The sequence below is a fragment of the Cyprinus carpio genome, chromosome A24 (assembly GCF_018340385.1).
Source record: "Cyprinus carpio isolate SPL01 chromosome A24, ASM1834038v1, whole genome shotgun sequence".
NCBI classification, from domain to species: Eukaryota; Metazoa; Chordata; class Actinopteri; order Cypriniformes; family Cyprinidae; genus Cyprinus; species Cyprinus carpio.
Window position 1 is genome coordinate 23,910,250 of NC_056595.1, and position 21,493 is coordinate 23,931,742.

At 34.5% G+C, this 21,493-nt stretch overlaps 1 pseudogene; it reads right to left on the reverse strand.

Moving 5' to 3' along the window:
- LOC109057198 overlaps nucleotides 1-16,235 on the reverse strand; it is a 318,686-nt pseudogene extending 302,451 nt beyond the window's left edge.
- Nucleotides 16,236-21,493: the final 5,258 nt, after the last annotated feature.

A 21,493-nucleotide genomic window follows, 5' to 3' on the forward strand; every position in this document is an offset into this window, starting at 1 on the left:
AAATTCATTAATTTCCATGCACACTTTCAAAATCCTCCCTATGCATTAAACAATCACTGCCTGCTTTATTAGAGACAAATCAGCATTAAAAATGTGAGCTGTTAAAAGTTGATGCTGCTGACTCTAATGTATAAAGAGGTTTCCAAAACAGGGTGGAATCATGATTCACCGCTCTGAAATCACTGAAATCCTCAAAAATTATATTTTAGGGCCACTAACAATGATTATCATACAATTTTTTTTAATAATCATCTTGCTTTGCACTGTCGAATCAGCAGAAAACTGAAGACAAGTGTGAACCAACCTGCTGATATCAGTTTAATAAACATCACACTTTGTGTTTTCTGCAGCATAAACTTAAACAATGATGTTTAATAAAACTTTACAGACGGTTCACCTCCTTTATTCTTCCTGAGCTGAAAGCTTTGAGTAGATAAAGCACAAGCTGTGAGGTTTACAGTTACTCTGTTATTCAATTTCAGGTTGCCTTTGTCAAGGGTGGAGAGCTGGAATAATTGGATGCAGATGTCGGCCGCAGCGCTGTATCCTAGTAATATGTAATCAGGCAGAAACGCAGGTTTCTTATCTCTAAGAAGCCTCTTGTGGTTAGGGCCTGAAATCAGCTCTGTGTGGACACCGTGAGCCGTGACCTTCATCTGTAACGTCCCGAAAGATATACAGACAAAGCGCAGCTCCAGAGATTACGGTGAATGTGAAGGGTGGGGTCTTAACTCCCACCGGCGGGAACCAACAGGAAGCAAGCAACATGACAAATCAATAGCATTGACTGGAATCTGAGTCCATGTTCATCTCGCAGGAGAGTCAGAGAAGAAAAACAGGCCTTGCACAACACTGAAAACTGCCCGCTTACATAACCCTTAATATGCATTCAGCTGCTCTACTGAGTCTGTAAAATTTGGGCCATAATTGTAAGCCAGGGTAGCAATTAGCAGGACAAAAGCCATCAGCTGGTGAATCATGTAATGAGGGTCCTTTTCTGAAGATGAACTCTCAGGCATAACACAGCATAACTCAGAGGCTCGCACTAGTGTTAGTAAAAACTGGAAAAAAAATCAATGTTTTCAAGCCGATATTTAATATAAATCTCAATATTTATGCATTTGCTCTACAATGACTTAAAATTATATGTTTACAGAGGAACCATAATTTCAACCTAGATGCAAGCAAATATATTAAAAAATACTGTAAATAACAAGTTTAAGATAATCCATGCCTGTTTTTACTAAATGAATACAAGAATAAATAATACAATGATAAATAAAAGGATAAATAATAATATATTATATATAATGTATTATTATATAGATAAAGTAAGTATGTTTAACTGCATATACTGTAGGTGTTTTTTGTTGAAACATTTTAAAAGAAGTACATTGTCACAACAAACGCTTTAGAATGATGTCACTAATGACTCACTGAATCAGAGACTCGATTCACTGAAACTGATTCATATTAATGAATCTTACTACTTACTAACTCCAACACAATTTTAGCTACTTTAAATACATAATCAATATAGCTATTTTTATTTTATTTCATTTTTGTTATTAAAAATAGAAACAAAGCAGCAAATTACAAACACAACAGAACAAAAGTATGAATTAAATAAACTTAAGTATTTCACCTGCAGTATGTTTTTGAACTATTACAGAAATTGAATTGTATGACTAAAACACTGCATAGTCTTCAGTATATGAATCAAATAGGAATTGATTCTTATTAAAGATACAAAAGTGATTTTGCACAATTGCTGTAGTATAATGAAAGTCTTTAAAAAACAAAAAAATATTGTAATATGCATTATGATGTTTCATCTTTTTTACTCGCAAAATCACAATGAATTCATCTTGAAAATTCAATATGAAACAACACTAATTAACATTTCTACTATACTGCCCTCAAAAGACAAAGACCATAAAATTAGACTAATTATAAAATCTTTTAGAAAACTTAAAAATTGTGCATTAAAATATTGCAGCATTCATTTATTTTGCCAGCAAAACTCACAGTGAATTTTTCATGCATATTCAATATATCAACCTGCTTTAGTTAGCACAATAAATATGCTGTTTAACTGTGCCAGCGAGTGTAGAAATAAGAGCTACTCTGTTTACTGCCATCATTTATGCAACAAATGCATAAATACTGACTCCATTCAGCACTTCCACTGATGGCGTGCACTAATAGAAGCATTAAATGACCATAATAAGGCTAATGAAATGACAAAAAGACACAAGAAACATTCTTGAACAACATCACACGAGCTTGTCTTCAGCACATGCTCCTCTCACTCATGTGAAAAGAGGAAAAAGAGAAGGCGTGTTCGCTCAGCGCAGAGAGAGAGAAAGACAAACAAACAAACTCCGGACAGTGACCCGCTCAGTTAACCTGAAGCAGCACGTTACACTAAATCCAGCCGAGCTGTTTAGTTTCAGTCCGGAAGATTCCCTGAGGGAACATCTCACCTACGGTTTCTTCATCCTCCTCCTTCAGGGCGTTGTTGTCATCCGAGTCTTCCTGAGAGGACTTTCTGCCATCATCCACGGGGACCACGGTGAAGTTGGTGGGCATTTTCTCACCATGCGAGATGTCTGTCTGTCTCCTTATCTGTCTGTCTCACCCTCTGCCTCTCCTCCTCTGCGCTGGCTTGTTTGAGTTGTGGTTCGAAGTTCTCGGTTGTGTTCCTATCTCTTTGACACCGGCTCGACCATGTGACCAGCCTTCCTCCATATAAGGAAGCAGGGAAGCTCCGCCCTGTGGGCTGTCCTTAACACACACAGGAGCAGCCGTCTCCTTTCTCGCCTGCGGCAGAGTGAACCTCCACAGACACAACAACACACCAGATAAAGGAACCTATTGATTACGAACCTCTTCCAGTAACTTTCTCCCGGTCAACAGGGTCAATATCCTTAAAGAAAAACTCAAACCATTTTTGTTAAAGTAAAATAAACATTTTGTTGTAGTCAAATAAACATTAACTAAAATAAAATATAAAAAAATCTCAAACTTATCTTATTTCAGGTAATTGCCCTGAACTTGAAGTACTTAAACAAATAAAACTGAAATAAAAATAAATAAATAGACACTTTATTTAAAAACTAACAAAAATGGCAAAACACTACAAAATTTCAACATTTTAACTAAAATTAAAATGAAATTTAATATTCAAAAATTTAAAAACTTATCTGTATGTTCATGGTGCTCTGATGTTGGTAAATGGTCACATGACATGCATGTGAACAAATTAAATATTTTAGCTTTTTTAGTCAGTCTTTTATTTTACATCTTATTTTACATTAACATTTATCTTGCATTTTTTTCATCAACTCACAAAACCCGAGTTTGGAAAGGAATATAAGGAAATTATACACACACACACACACACACACACACACACACACACACACACATATTCAAGGTTCTTTGATGAATAGAAAGTTTAAAAGAATTTACTTGAAATAGAAACCTTTTGTAACATTATATATGTCTTTATTGACACTTTTGATCAATTTAATGTGTCCTTGCTGAACAAAAGTAAAAATAAATAAATAAATAAATAAATAAATAAAAAGTTACTACTGATATAAAATACTGTAAGTGTGTGAAGTGTGTCATTTCTGCAGCAGTAACGGTACTAAATGAAACTGCATAAACTACAAATGACTACACATGATGATCCTGGGATAGAAGAAAGTACTTTAACATCAAAGCAGCAATTCAAAGTGTAATAAACGTTACTGTAAACTGTTTGTGAACCATGCAGATGTAATCGCACTCGTCCATGTGCACAATGCAAACACAGCAGCCTGTCATTAAAGCAGCTGAACAGCATAGCTCTGCGGTTACAGACAGTTCCTTATTTTAAGAAGCGCTCATTCCACACAAACAATACGAGACCTGGCATACAGTAGGATCTTTAGTCGTAAAGCATGACTGCAATAGATGCCGTGCTGCACAAGTCGTGAGCTGTTTTGTCTTTATGACCTTTGACATGCAGTTCAGTGCCGTGTAAAGACAAGCCTGCACTGGCTGCGTGCAAAACTTCTAGATTCACATCGAACACAGGTTTAGATTTAACTTGAAAAGTGTGTTAAAGTGTGTTAGAAGGTTATTCAAATCTACTCAGATCTACTAAAATTATACTGTTCATTTTTCTGCTTGCTTCCTTATGTTGTGGTTATGTGAAATTCTTCAGTACTGTTACGCAACAGAGACGCTGTTTTTGTAAGATGATTTATAGAATAAAGAAACACCTGCAGCATTCTTCAGTGTGCTTCATGTGGATCAAACATCCCTTGTGAAAAGATACACTTTAGCATACTTAAAAAAGTACTTATTACAAAATAAGAATACACTTATAGTGCAAACTGAATGTAACGCTTTCAGACACTTCATTGCATGTATTTGCAAATAAATGAAATCTATTATAGAATTCAAATTTATATTAAATGCAATTAGTTGAAGTACTTATCTTTATATGTATTTTTCATCATTGTCTTTGAAGTATGGTTAAAGTGTACTTCTGAATTAACTGACAAGCATTTATGGTAACTACTAAAATATACTTCAAAGTAATTTCTATTACAACTTGTATTTCATGTATTTCAATTTATTTGTATTTACACATTTGTAATGATGAAGCAGCAAATTAGCACATTTAAAATATATTAATTTATTCATAATATTTTATAAAATGCTAAACTTAAAATTATTATCAAGCATTTTGCATGTGCTTTAGTATGAAAAATAGTGTACATCATTAAAGCATGACAAAAGATTATTAAAAGATTATTTAAAGTGTACTTTATAGTAAAACGTTTAATTTGACATTATTACAAAGTGCAGTTTTTAAAGTTTTCTGCTTTAGGAAAAATAGTCATGAATTTGAATTCACCTGAAGTGCACTTCTTTTTCACAAGGGATGCACATATTCAGGAAAGAATAATAAAACTGAACACAAGAGACATTTTATTTTGAAGAAACATCAGGTTCATATTTCCCTGAAACACAAACGAGAGCTTCATTATGTCTTCCAAGTCATGCAAGTCAATGAGAAACTTATCTGAAAGTGTCTTAACGAGGTAAAGTTCTGTTAATATTTCTTGTAAACGTCCAGGAATCCTGATGCCACAGACATTACAGATAACCACACAAGACCTATATCCTAGGTTTTATTTTTTTTTACACTGCTTTCTGATCCAGCAGGTTAAAAGGCATCTGATCACTTAAAGAACTAGCACACCTTTCCTCAACAACACATGATTTGAGGAATCATTCATGTCTGGAACACAAACACTGTGGGATGATGGATAAACTGGAGCCATAAACGATAAGAGAAGAGGAAGTCAGCGCAGATATCAGTAATGCGATTTATTCCTCATTGTCAACATGACATGTGGACCATTTATTTCTCCTAAAAAGACCCAAAGGCACCAGTTTAATGTGAAGCTGCACTTGTGAGGTTAAACACTCACACAAAGGATGCTCTTATGTTCAGAGTGTTCTGGGAGTCACGCTCTTCAGATTGAATTACACTGCAGTGCTCAGAACAGACAGACTCAAGAACAGCAACGGCCCGCTGGAGGACTCCACGGTCAAACCGACAGGGTCATAGCGATAAAAATAACATGGGCTGACTAATGGACCAAAAACATGGGGATTCACTTATTACTCACAATAGTTCACCCAAAAATGAAAATTTGCTGAAAATGTGTTTACACTCAGGCCATCCAAGATGTAGATGAGTGTGTTTCTTCATCAGGTTTGGAGAAATGTAGCATTGCATCAGCAATGGATGCTCTGCAGTGAATGGGTGCCGTCAGAATGAGAGTCCAAACAGCGGATAAAAACATCACAATAATCCACAGCACTCCAGTCCATCAGTTAACATCTGGAGAAGACAAAAACTGAAACAAATCCAGCATTAAGATGTTTTAAACTAAAATACGAGTCTATTATCCATAATAACAGTTCCTCCAGTGAAAAAGTGTTCTGGTGTGAATCAGGAGAGAAATCTGCACAGATCAAGCAGCTTTTAAACAGCACTAAAAAAAAATGACTCTAGTGGTTTGAATCATATTTCAGCCAGAAGCAATGGTTTGAAGTTAAAATGCCTTAATGATGGCTTCATTTCTTGCAAACACATAGCTTTCACAGGATTTTAACTGATGGATTGGAGTGCTGTGGATTATTGTGATGTTTTTATCAGCTGTTTGGACTCTCATTCTGACGGCACCCATTCACTGCAGAGCATCCATTGCTGAGACACTGATGCAGTGCTACATTTCTCCAAATCTGATGAAGAAACAAACTCATCTACATCTTTGATGCCCTGAAGGTGAGTACATTTCCAGCAAATTTTCATGTTTGGGTGAATTAGTCCTTTAATTTTTCACACCACTTGCATCCGACGTGGACACCGTGAACTGCAAGTTGTTTATGATACCAAGCAACATTTATTTAATTAAAAAACACACCTTATGGAAATGCAAGTTAGGGAAAAAGACTACAATATATAACTGCACACTCACAAATAATCTTATTTTTTACCAACTTTTCAGCAACAAGTCTTTGTAAGGCTTCAAGCAACATCAGCAATATCTGTGCGCTCACAGATATGAGAATTGACAGAGACTGAATACATAACAGCTGTAAGGTGGAAGAGTTTTACTCCGTTATCACCATAAGGAATTTCCAATTATGATGGACTTTGATTTGTGTTCCTCTAGCCATAACTAGCCGAGATGTAAACACACAAAACTAACCCCCAAATTTTTTTTTTTTATCTTGCCCTAAAGATATTTCATAACACAGTAGAATGAAATACTCCAAAGTAATTACAACAAAATCAACTAAAACCACTAATCCAAAGATGCCAACATTTAGGGTCCAGACAAGCATCTCATCTGTTCTTGATAGGCTTCCTCAAGAACGAGTAAAGAGCAACAGGTAAATGCTAAACTGCCAGGAATTCACTGTAATGAATTGGTTCCCCCTGTGCAACGATCTTTAAATGGCAAAAAAGCTGCGGGTGTCTGGATTCAGTGAGCAGTACACACTACTGTACGGGACATTCAGTTTTTGGAAGGTAACTAACTTACTCCAACTGGCTAATCCCAAATCTGGCATTCACAGTCTCACAATTCAGATCTGGTCAGAAACAGTGTGATTTCGACGTCCAGCTGAGTTCATTTATGAAGCTGGATTTGTTTTGTCCGGCTCTCATTTCCTGCTCTTTGAAGGCTGGACTGCATCTAAAACCTTAGTGACGCATAAAGCAATACAAAAATAAACGATAAAAACTTGCACAGGCTAACACAATCACTAAGTACAATACAAACACCGACGATTGTGAGAGATTTGGGTTTGAGATGTCAGACGGGTCAGACGGGTGAACTGTGGGTCATGTCAGCGATCAGAACAGATTTATAATGAAGAATCAGACGCCAGAGACATGAGGTTAATCACAACCAATGAGAAAGACACAACACAACCACATCAACACACACAACATGAGCTGAACTAATAACACAACACTCAGGATTACTGTTAAAACAGTCCTAATACATTCACAGTGAGTTCATAAATAAATTTAACACATCGATTATTTTATTTTATTTTATTTATTTTATTAATTTATTTATTCTTTATTAGAATGCCATTAAGTTACTACATTCCCGGGCTAACAAAAATGTGTTCTAAAAATGCGTTCAAATTTAGTTATTAAAATGTTATTTTATAGTTTTAAAAATGTTTCTTTGTTATGAGAATGTTACAGAAAACATTAGGGAACATTCCATTTTAGAATTTTGCAATCATTACTTTAATGTTCTCTGAAACAACTAGTTAGTAATGTTTAAAAAAAAAGTTTAAAAACATTTCAGAAAAAAAGTTCCAGGAATAATGTATAAATAATGTTTTTATGTTAATGTCAACATAATAAACTTTGAAGCAAAAAACATGCAAAGAAAAATGAACTACACTGTTTTTAAGTATTTCAGAATAATAATAATAATAATAATATCATGAACTACACTGTTTTTAAGTATTTCAGAGTATAACATTTTTTGTTTTTATAGTGAACTGACATTTTATATTTACTTATTCTTATTTATTTAATTTATTTATTTATTCTTTATCAGTTTATAAACTACCTTTTAATTATTATTTTTTTATAACTTTAATATATAATACAATATATAACTAGAATAATAGAAACAGGTGTTAAAACATCCCAAATAGCAGATAACAAAAAATATGAAGAAACATATTCAAACTGTGTAAAATGGTTTGTAAGTAAATAATCAAATTTCATAAATTGTAATGTTTTGAGTATTTCATAGTATTCATATAATTTTTTAAAAACAATATTTTATAGTAAAATTTCCATTTTTAATTATTTATTCACTATATGTATAATAATTTACAGTTAAGCAATTATAATTATTTATTTATTTGTTTGACTATAATCACAAACATGTTTTAAAGCGAATCTAAGAGTGGTTGATTTTTCCAACAGAAACAAACTACAAACAGCTTTGTTGCAAGTTCAGTCGCACATATGACAAAACCCAAAATATCACTGTTTACACTGAACATTCATTCACAACAGTTAAGAAAGTTTAGCTTGTATAATTTGGAAGTAACAAGTGTGCTGAGTATTCAAAGCTGTTATGTAACATCAACATCAGGAAGAAATGTGCTGCCACCTGCTGATGGTCTTAGGCAAATCAAACTAGACATCTAAACATATTTCAGAGCATTTCTGCATGAAATTCTGTGCCTGTTTGACATGAGAGTTCAGTCCGATTGATGATTTTATACCCATCATGCTAATGAAACAACAGTACAGAGTTAGTCCACAAAGTGCATGTAGAGAAACTTTTCCTGGCATCGTGACATCTACAAAACCCAACTTTCCACTTGTTGACAAGGTTTTACACAAAGATTCTTTAGACCTGTAGTAATATTTCCATGCTGCATTTATAGAGCAAACAAACAGACTCAACTGCCCAGTTTAGGCCCTTAAGGAGAACTAAACCTTTTTAGTTATGCTTCAACTAGTGGTCGTATTGCTATAAATTCATAGATCTCATAATAGATCTCATTTTACTTCAACTAGTTGCCATGATAAAATAAGGCAACTTCATTTTTGCCTTTCTTTAACTTGAAGTACTAAAAAAATAGAACTGAAATAAGAATGAATAAAAACTACATTGTAAATAAATCTGTAAAAATAGGGCACAGTGTACTGTAATAATATGAAGGAATTTTATGCATTGATTTTTTTTTTTTAAAGGTGTTGTAACTGTATTTTGAATTTGTAACTACACTGGATTGTGTTTTAGGGTTAACAGAAATGTCTGTAAAATTATTTGGCAATTTCATGGCTGTAAATTACTCATATATTTAATTTTTAATTAATTTATTTATTTTTTTAAAACCTCATTTTGGTTCCGTACCATCTGTATATAAACACAAAACCAATAATGACAAAAATAAAATGAAAATAGAAATTGCACAAATAAAAACTGAAAAACTACACTAAAATGGTATGTTAGTAAGGACCATACACAAATTTACAAAGACTTATTTTACACAATATTTACCCAAAATGCATTTTTTTTATTATATGCATATTTAGTTGGTCAATTTTACACCTGACACAATTTAAAATTCAGTCAAGCAAACAAGATTGTCTTAAACTGGCATCTAAATCGGTCATTCACTTGTTTAATCTAAACCGAATGAAAATTAACACAAAATTCACACACACAGATTGCATGTCTGTTAAAGCAGATTTTCACCTCCATCCAACGCATGTCACTCTTTCTAAAACGGACTTAAATGTACACATGTTCCAGGGAGCTTAAAAACTGAAACCGGAGGGAGCTGAAAATGTCACGCCATTGCGCCTCTGACACACGAGGAATCTGCACTAATCCATTCGGCACGTATTAAATAATTACTATCAATGACTTTCAACAGGTTACAGTCAACAGATGGAGTCTGGCAGAGGTTTTCGCTCTAAAATGAAGTGACTGTAAGCAGGTGATGACATGCTCAGTCGTTCTGGCAGAGTCACCCATCTCAAATATCACAGCAGATGTCTGTTTCTCCTTCAGCTGTCCGTCAAACACCACAGGATCAGGTGACGGCTTTTTTTTTGCTCTTCTGCAGCAGAAGACAAATATCTAAAGCATTCCAGATTATCCAAGAGTGTCTTTTATCCTGGTGTCTGTGAGATGGTCCTGAAATGAGAGCTTGGGCCAAACACAAGGCCAATAAAAACCCATGGTGCCAGCAACACAATTGAAATAAATGATTGTGAGGTTTATCACCTTAGACTTTATCAGACTGACATGACAGCGACCATCAGACGTGACTCACAATCTGTTCCTAACGGAGTCTGATGTCCCATACAGAGCTGAACTAGCGAAAAGGGCACATTTAAAGGAAAACCTAAAATAAGAGATTGTCAAATTTGTCAATTTTACCATCATTGACATTTTGATCTCTTATGTCTTAATTTCCTTCTCTAGAACACTAAAGGAGTTTTGCAAATGTTCCATTTTTATATTTAATTATAGACACCATCAAGCTACTACATTCTCGGCTAACAAAAATGTGTTCAAATTTAGTTCAAATGTTATTTCTAAATGTTCTCTGAACATTCCAAACATCCAGTGTTCATTTGAGAATGTTACAGAAAACATTAGGGAACATTCCATTTTAGAATTTTGCAAACATTATTTGAATGTTCTCTGAAACAAGTAGTTAATAAAATGTTTAAAAAACATTTCAGAAAAAAAGTTCCAGGAACGATGTATAAATAATGTTTTTGTGTTAATGTCAACATAATAAGACCAGATAACTTTGAATGAATATTAATGTTACTGGAGGAATGTTTGTTTGTAATTTCAACAGAACCTTGCTAGAATGATAGCCAAAGTTCTTTGAACGTTCTATGTTAAAATTGATTATGCGAACGTTTCAGGAAAACATTAAGGCAACATTCCATTTGATCATTTTGCACACATTATGGGAACATTACTTGAAATGTTCTCTGAACGCTCTGAAATAAGTAGCTTGTAAAGTTAAAAAAATGTTAGACAAACATTTCTTATTTAAAAACATTTCAGCAAAAACGTTAAGCTGTATAAGTGATGTTTTTGTGCTAATGTAGACATTTTAAAGCCTAGATAACTGTGAATGAACTTTTCATTAAGATTACTGGAGGAAGTCATTTTGACAGAACCTTCTGTGAATGTTCCTGATTGGCTGGGTTAAATGTAGTCCACAGACACATTATGCATTATATTTCAAGTCTTCTGAAGTCATAGGATAGTTTTCTGTGAGAAAAAGATAAATATTCCTCCCCTCCTTCACCACACAAACCTCATTAGAATACATGCATATTCAATGATGCATCATGGCTGTATAATCAGCATGAAAAGTCTACCTGACATCTTCTTTTGGGCTCTATAAAGTAAGTCATATATATTTCATACATAAAGGTGAATATATCATGTGCCCTAAAACACAAACACAGATATAACACCAAACTGATTCTGACTGCCAAAGTTTATTTAGCATTAAGAGACACCTGCTACTTTCAGCGCCTGAGCAATGTTTGAGTCCTGAGCCAAGAGCAACACTGTTCTTTAACACGGGGCTGATGGGAATGAAACAGAGGAAGAGAAACCCTGCTTGAGTCCGGGTCATTTCTCACAGAATAATCAGCTCAGATCGCCCGAGATGCATCATGCAGCGATTGCGCTTAAAGCATGTCTACAAAAAAGCAATGGAAAAACACACAAATCACTCCAACAGGAAAACTAATGCTAATTTGCATAAAGATCAATTCTACTCACGGTTTCCACAATGTGCATATTGAGTAAAATAGTCTACTTTTAACCATTTTACTGATATTTACCAGTATTGGATAAAATATAAGTATGTAATTTATAATGAGCATTCATTGCAGTGCATTCTGGGATTGCTGTGTTCAAGTTCTTGGTAAAGCTGGCTCAGAATTTGGCCTAAATAAGGTTTGTTAAAAGCAGGGTTATTACTTATTCTAAAACCATAAGATAAACCCTTACTTGGGGGAAAATAAATAAATAAATAAATAAATATTATATATAAATAGAAGCTAGCTGCCAAGGAAACATTTCTAAATATTATTTAGTTTAACTGGAAGCACTAACTTGACTAAAATAAAACAGAAATAAAAATTATATAGGAAATAGGAAAATAAACAAATACACAAACAAACACAATGAAATGACTAAACCCAAACTAAAAAAAAAAAAACATAAAAAGAAAGAAATATGACATTACAAAATATACAAATTTTGCATAGACATATAAAAAAAAAATAAAAAAAATGGTAAAGCAGTCATAAAATACCACTGGCTAAAAGGCAGCGTTTTAAAATGCTGCGTAGGTAAGCAGTTCAACAAGGTTTGAAACCGAGCAAGCATAAACAAAACACCCATCTGAACAAGAGCACAAAGTCACATGATTGTCATCTTATGATGCCAGTTAGAGCGATTAAAATTACAAATCACTCCTGAACTCTAAAGCTAAATATTGCTGCCCAGAAGCACAGAAACCAACTGCACGACATGCATTGTGTTTATATGTTAGAAGAAGAGAAGAAACTTTGTTTTGGTAACTGGAAATGTTGGTGCACAGAAACTTTTGTAGACAAACAGCCAACACAAATAGAACAGGGTTGCCTGAGTCAGCTGTTCACAGTATCCTGAAGGAGAAATGTACTAAATCAAAATAATTCCCTCTTCTCTTTTTCATCTGCCCTGACCCTGAGTGAAGACCACCCTCCAGCACATGACCTCCAGCTCTGAGATCAGACCTGAGTTTGGTGGACACCAGTCATGATGCAAAAACTTCCATTAAACAGCAGATCATGTTTGATTGAACATTCTTGTTATATTCCAACATCTTCATGAACTTCTAGCGAGCTTTCAGGAACAGGGTCAACATGAAAGTAAAACACTCATCTCAGATCCCATATGAAATGTGGTTTGAAAAATGCTGTAGAAATCTGTTAACTCAGCATAATGTGTGTGTGCTAAAATATCATGTGATGCTTACTAAGTGTACAGCATTATATTCCCTATGAAACCACTTCAACAGCTACTTAACGTTATATTCCATGTTAAAGACTACTTTAAGTTTGTTTTTCTGTTCTTTTGACTGGAAGTATTTATTTCTTGAATTATTTATTATTATTTTGGAGAACCAAATATATTGTACATACAAGAGTACATACAACCAAACATCTGAGGTGTATGTATAAAAAAGGAACAATAAAAAAGAACAAATGCTTTTTACTTACACATTATTTCCAAATATATTTTAATGTAATAATTAAATTTAAACTGTTCAAAAATGGCCACTTTTGTAGTCCATTTAACTTTTTGAATGTAATAACAAACAGTAATACCTCAGTTTGAAAGATCACCCTGTACACTTACATTGTGAGTACAAAGACTTTGCATACGATAAGTTTCAACATTTTTTTTTTTATTTGTTTTCACAAACTACGGGAGTCCAGATTAATATCTGTGGTAATCGACAATATGCCAATTTGTATTTAACCTGGAATATCCCTTTCATTGTGTTTGGTTGTATGCAATTTGTAATTGTTGAAGTGGGCAATAAGCTGCAACAAGCTTCCAAAATGAAAACCCAACATCTCTGGTCTGCAGCATTTGGGACCAGACCTCAGCTTTGGGTTGGGTTTGGATGTACAGCCTTTTTTAGTGGTGCTCTGGGTCTGCAAGACCTCAACATTGCTTAATGTCTGGGAGCAACTTAAGCGATTGCTCAGCATTGTTCTAGGTCTGGGAGTAAAGACTGAGAGCATCACCACGTTTATGAACAGAGATGTTCTTGACTCCCATAATGAGTGTGTAACCCAATCCAACGCTCCCAAGACCAACCATCTGGAAGACAACTCCTATCTGCACTTCTCCAAAGGCAAAGTGCTTCACACGCCAACAAATGAAACTCATGTGTCACTAATGTGTCTGTAGGTCTGATTGAGCTATTAGGATCAGCTCAATGCTTTGGGAAGCTTTGGAAAGCACATCACCAAAAGTGCCCTTTACTAACATTGTCTTTATATGATTAACACCGAGCGAAACTTTTGAAACAAGATGTTGAACTTCGATTTTGCAGTATATTTAATCACTACACCTCAAGTAAGTGCTGTGTCCGGATCACCTGGACTTTCTTAAGTACTTCAGACCTTCAGCAGAAGATCAGCTCTCACAATCACACTACTTTAAACTACTTTATAGACTGTGTGACTGGTGCTGAAGTAGATAATCAAAGGCACTTTGTTTTAAAAGGCATACATTTAATGAAGGGCCAATTATAAGCTTTATATCTATTAGAGATAAAGACAGACATCAGAGAGACCCTAAATGCACTATATTAATGCAGCTGGTTATTCACTCACTAAGACAGTACATTCCCTACATCAAAACCAAAACAAAACATACCAAATTAAATAAATAAAAAAGCGAGAAAAACCCAGACTATAAAAGGCCAGAATCACTCACGTAACTCATTGTTTTGTTAGTATTTTCAGATGTAGGTTGCTAGATTTCTAACCCGGGAAACAAACAGATGTGTCATGGTAATTAATGAAGACAGCTGAGCATGAAAAGTGTCCCAAGACACGTCTAGACAAGCCCCTGAAATCAGGCAGCCATGTAAAACCAAAAGGGCCTTGTGTTGCATAAAAATTAAAAAAAAAAAAAAATTATATAGAGTTTAAAAATAATAAAAAAATAAAAAAATAATAATAATAATAATAATAATAATAATAATAATAATAATAATATATATAAATTTAAATTTCTATATATATATATATATATATATATATATATATATATATAGTGCTTATTTTCATTATAAAGTTTTATATTATAAGGATCTAAGGCATGCACCAAACCCTCCTACTGTGCTTATTTTCATTATAAAGTAAATGCAATCAAACAGCAGCATTTAATGCAAATACACACAAGAGTAAAAATAGAAATATGTCACCAGCAAAATACAGGCAGTGTCAATTATGCAATCCTACATAAGTCATTTAACAGGCCCCCCCCCAAAAAAAATTAAAAAATGAACAAAATTAAAAAAAATCAAACGTGGTAACCACTAAAATAAAAATAAATTCCCACAGTTAAAGTTATATTAATGTATTACATATGGTATAATACATATTTATAAATTTTCTGTATTTTAAAAATTGGAAAAAAAAGGAAATTGGTAAAAAGTTACCAGGAGCTGAAACTGTTACTATGATAGGCATAGTAAGGTTTTTTTTTTTTTTTTTTTTTTTTAATATATATATAAGGGTAAGAATACTTTAAGACCACATTGTAACATTTTAGATAAAAAGTTGATATATGTCTTGAATATTTGATTAATAAGAAGAAACTATTTGATGCTAAACGTTTCAGAAAAAAAATAAACAAATAAATAAATAAATAAATGTTAGCTGGATAACGGCCCCGAGAGAATGAATCCCTCTGATAGAGATCTACGTGAAAACAAACCGTCTGCAATAAATAAAATTCCATATAGTGTATACGCAACTCTTTAGTCAACTAAATAATCTTTCTGGAAACGGTAGTTTGAATGTAACTTAATTTATTAACCCCAGAAGGATTATGAAGTTTTAGTTAACTTTCTTGTTTACACTGCACACAAGTGACGCGACGCGCAAAACTTCTGATGAGTTCTGGACGCGCGTCGCGCTCCTGTTATTATCAGCATAACGGATCTTCGTTAATGATAACGCGAGCGTTCAGAGCGACACTTTCTGACCGTAAGAACTCACCGTATTTGTTGGGTTCTCTGCTGTACCGGAGGATGGGCACCGATCCCCGTCGCTCCTCACCGGCACCGGCGTCAAACACAGAGTCTCCGTCCGCTTCGTCTCCAAACGCGCTCTCTTCGGCGTGCGCCACCGGCACGACCATAAACCTCTCGCTCATGTTGGTCGTCCGTGGCTCGGACCTGTCCGGTGTCTGATTAACTTCAGGGATCAGACGGTTTAGGCCCGTGATTCATCGCCGGTAATCTGACAGTTTGTGAGTGCGCGCGCACCGAGGCGTAAAAAGTGTCCGAGGCGCGTCCGTGCAGAACGCGCTGCGCTCATTGGCTGAGAGCTCAACGGGCTTCATATAAATAACAGATCCATGAGCTGTAGATCAGTTTTTGTCTGATGTACTCACAGACCCATCAATGAAACTTAAGTGACCAGAATACTTTATACAGTATTACACAATATTTTAACAATGTTCATAAATCATGTCTTTGGTTTAAAGTATTTATTATTTATTTACATCATTTAAAATAATTTATTTTTAAAGATTTAACAAACCATTTAATTTATTTTATTTTATTTTAATAATATTAATAAATCTGTTTAATAATATTAATAAATCTTAAATCTTTTTATTTTAAAGTATTATTTTATTAATTAAAAATATATATATTAATAATATATATGTACGTTTTTGTCATTAAGATTATGATTTGTCAACTGGACATGCATGCTCTATCTAAATGGTAAACACAGATAAAAGATCATTTAGCAGTTATTGTTTAATTGTCCTAATGGAAAGTGTTATTCTATTTAATGAATGTTCATGACAGACACTTTCCAGTACTGATGTTCTGTAGTGTTTTATATAGATGTGTCTCATATAAACTCAAATTCACACTAGCCTGTGGCTCCATTATCATCCACTTTCTGCTTCCCTTTAGTGCTGTGTTTTCTCACAGATACAGATGAGTAACACATATGAGGAGTTTCCAAACCTGCAGAAGATCTTCACACACAACATGATGAAGAGCTGCTCTTAATGATGATTCTGGCTCAGATGGCTTTGAGTCACAGAGAAACATTATTTCCACACTGTTACATGAAATAAAGCCAGAACCAAAATAACTCTCTATTAAACGCAGCATAACTGTTTGTTATGTGGGTTTGTTTGAGAAGGTATGAATAGTTTCGTACAAAACATGATGCTTAATATTATCCGGAGAAACGCATGGTTCTGTCAGCTGTGATAACAGGCTTTTGTTACACATAATCCGGCCTATTAACACTTAAACTTTGGTTTGATTCAAGTCAACTTTACCTGCAAAATCTGAATTGCACACAAATCTTTACCAATGAACTGAGTCTTGTTGTGCCCTCATATACTGTATAATATGTTTATTGGCATGTTTTGTCAGTTGTTGTCAGTTCACTCATCAGCGTTAACTGTTCCAGTCTCTCAGGTTTTGTTTCAGCTGCTGTGGGTTATTTTAGGAGATGGACAAAGCAGGACGGGATGATTCACATACACTGACCGACACACAACACACACTGGGGTCAAGATGAGACACGTTTGGTTCTGACAAGAAATGCTGTACAAGAATATTCTGGGTAAAAAATAATGACTTTATTTATATAATTAAGATACAAGTGAAAGCATTTAATATTTCCACTGCACAATCTCTAATATTTTAGTATTATTTAAAAGAAAAACCTTAAACTAATAAACATGTAAGACCCACAAATGTCATAGAAGATGAAGAACACAGTCCAGAAGAGCTGTCTCATATTTTTCTTCATGAATATGGAAATGTTTCTTCACCTGAAGAATACACATTTTCTCAGATGACCTCTAGGTGGCAGAGCTTAATAATACAGTTAAAACAGTCTCTAAAGAAACTCTTAGTGATCATGATTACATGAACATCAAAGCACTGTTCTCAAAATGGACTCAAAATGTTTCTTAAACTTAAAATGTTTTTCTTATTACGTGAGTTAATTTAACAGATGCTGTTTTTTCAAAGCAGCTTTCAAATGAGAAAAATACACATGTGATGATATAGATACAGTACGAGTCTAATGACAGAAAAATGTTTGATTCATTATAATCATATATTCATATAATCACATATAATAACATCATATAAAGGACTTGTTTTTGAAAGAAGCAGAAATATTTTCAGGATGCTGTCTTCAGAGTGTCAGCAGGGTTTGAGTAGCTAAGACATGATTTGTTTATTTTTTTAAAAATCTTGTTATGTATCCAATTGCTCCTAGTTTTTCTCCTCCGGCTCTCTTCTTGTCACAGATTTCCTAAATCAACACAATCAAAAAATAAATTTCCTTCAGCTTCTCAATCAGAAAATCAATGTGCTGAAGTATGAACAGTGACTCACTCTTGAGTGCGATCATCTGGAGATTTTTCACACGGTGAAAAGATGCTTTCAAAAGCTTTATTTTCTCTTTCTCTAATCCTTGCAGTTCTTCTTCCAGTTTCTTGACCAAAGACTCACCATCACTAATCTTACCATCATATTTCTTCTTTAAATCTTCATACTTCACATTAACTATCTTTCAACAAGCTACATAAATATATACCAATTACACACCATCACTGTAGTGGCATTTATTTGTGCACACTGTACAGTGATAATTTCTCATCACGCTGCACCACGAGCGATCTTTAACCCACCAGCATCCTGGATAATGACAGTTCTCCTCACAGATGTTGCAACACATCGCTGTTTTGGCTACAGCAGGATCAATATCAACCTTTTCTTTGTAGGTCACGTCAACTTCATACTCAAAGTTCTTATTGTCTTCAGCAACTTTCTTGTTTTGCTCCAGAGCTTCCTGAACTTGTTTCAGCTCATTTTGCTTTAGTTCCATCATCTGAACTCGTGATTGTAGATTAGAGATATTTGCCTCCAACTGCTCCCGATTCTTCAACACATCTAGAGTCATCTGCAAGGATTTTGGTTTTATTGTGTCAAAAAAATATAACAAACGATTCATTTTGTGCCATCTGGTATTTTGTAAGAAATGTCTCTCCTTGACAGTTGTCAAACAGGAAAAACACGGGCTGTTTCTTGTCATTTACATTAGCCAAACAAAAAAAAAACAGGCCATTTCTAGTCATAAACCCACGCGAGTGTGTGAGGAGCAAAACAATGCCTCAAGCAACATCTACCCCAACAAAAGTTGAGTGTGTAAAGAGTAAGACAATGTTGTCAGCAATATCTCTTCCAAATAAAGACTGAACAGCATCAAATATGTAGATTTGTCTGTCAGAGAGTCGATTGTGGGTTGAATTAATCACCAGACACACTGCATCTAATTCATGAACCCCTTCACCATATCCTGGAGTGTCGATGATTGTTAAATCGTTTGGACTCTCTAGTAAAACTCCACGAGTGTCTCCATATCCTGGAGTGTCGATGATTGTTAAATCGTTTGGACTCTCTTGTAGATAAAACCCATAAACAGTGATGCTGGAGGTCTGACTGTGAACTGAAGATCGATGTTCGCTCTGATCATCTGTGATCTCAAACCAAACCTTGTCTTCTCTCTGAACATGCAACATGTAGTTGATCATCACATTTATCAGGGTTGTTTTTCCTGTTCCTGTTTCTCCCACCATCAGAATAGTTTTATGTGGTTTGTTTCTAATTCTCTCTCCAAAGGTAATTTTTCTATATGGTTCAGATTGATCCAAATTGTCTGTACTTGTTTGCAGTCGGTATCGAGGAGGATTTCCATCTTCAATTAAGTTGCTTTTCTTTTTAAGATCATTTTTGTTCTGTATATACACAATAACAAAACACAATAAAAATATAGATGAACATGTATAAATGATATTACGTTTATAAATCATAATCAAATTATCAACATCCCCTAATAATAAAGGCCCTTTCACATAACTCCACCCAGAAAAGGCAAGTATTATACATGTATTTGTATTTGTCATTTCCCCCTTAAATATTAAATGTAATTTTCTGGTTGTTGAATTTTAGTGGTTTGTGTTTTAAAGTTTTAACCCCCTCCTCGAATCTGATTGGCTGAGAGGCTTTCCAGGATGTCTGATATTTCACCAGTATCAACACGGGGCTGTTCAACATTTGTATCACTCTGCTTGTCTCTGTGTGAGATAGACAGCATTTTTCCAGCAAAAGCCAATGGCAGAAGAGCAAACCCACTACAATTTTTGAAATACTACTGTGCCACGGAATGTAATTTTTTTTCAGGCAAGAATGTAGTTAACCTCAAGTATGCAGTTTAATAATGAACTTTATCGATTTTTTCCTTGTCAAAACTTTTCTATGACACTTGTGAGGTCTGGCCTCAGGTAGATGAATAATATCAGCAGCTCAGTGTCTGTCAGTATAACATTGGGCTCATGAACACAAATCTAACTAAATTTGTTAAGTCTCACCTGAATGTGTTGTCTTGTTTTCTCAAACTCTCCTTTAATGCTTTCTTTGTGTTTAAGTTTCTCTTGAGAGGACCTCAGTGGTGTATAGTCCTCCTCCTAGAATTTAAATAAAAAATTGAAGACATCAGAGATTTCTGTAATATGTTCATAATACACATATAAGCAAACTGGTACTGAGAAATGTGTATGTTTATGACAAGCTTTGTTCTTCAGAAATAAATCGGTTTTACCTTATGTGAAGGAACAGCTTCACTGATGGGTCTGAATGTATGATTGGTGTGTTGTTGTGAAGTAACACACTCTACACACACCGGCTGTTTGTCCTCCAGACAGAAGAGTTTGAGTTTCTCACTGTGTAAGCTGCAGATCTCCTCTGATCCTGATGAACAGCTCTCATTTCTCTGCTTCAGGAGCGACTCACAGGTTTTGTAACGCAAGATTAACAGGAGGTTCAAATTTTGAGGATCGTCTCCTGCAGACAGGACACTCCTGAGTTTCTTTAGTTCTCCAGAACTGATGAAGACACATTTTACAGAAACTGTGACTACATGACAGAAGAACAGGAGTTCTGAAGATTTCACAGCACATAAAACAAGAAAGCTCTTCTGCAGATACAAGTAGACAATCCATTTTCTCTGTTTGAGCTCCACCTGTCTGAACTTTACTTTCACTTTCTGTTCAATCGTTTAAAAATGTGTAAAAACAGAATCTTCACGAGAATAAAAGATCTGCTGTCCATTCAGAAACAAACTTTGCATAAATCCTCGTTGAATCCTTGTTCTCTTCATTCTTTATTGATAGCTGATTCCTTTCTCTTTTCTCAAGAGAGAACAGAGTCATGAGAGAAAGGAGAAATAACAAGATAGTCTCTTCCTGGTAAGTGTTGTAAGAGGGTGGAGTTTCTGATCATGTGATTCTGTTAATACAGGTCAAAGAACAGCAACAACATGGGCCGTATTCACACACACGTCTGGTTTGCCATCCTTGTGGGGACTCTCCATACACTGTAAACCCAGATTTTGTTTCTAATTAAACTTGCGAGTGATCATTACTTATTCTTTTAAGTTTAGTAAAAACCGGCTATCATTACTAAACAACATTAGTTGTTTGTACTATTTAGCTGAAAAATTCATTGCACTAATCAGGTTTAGCAGAGATTACTTGTT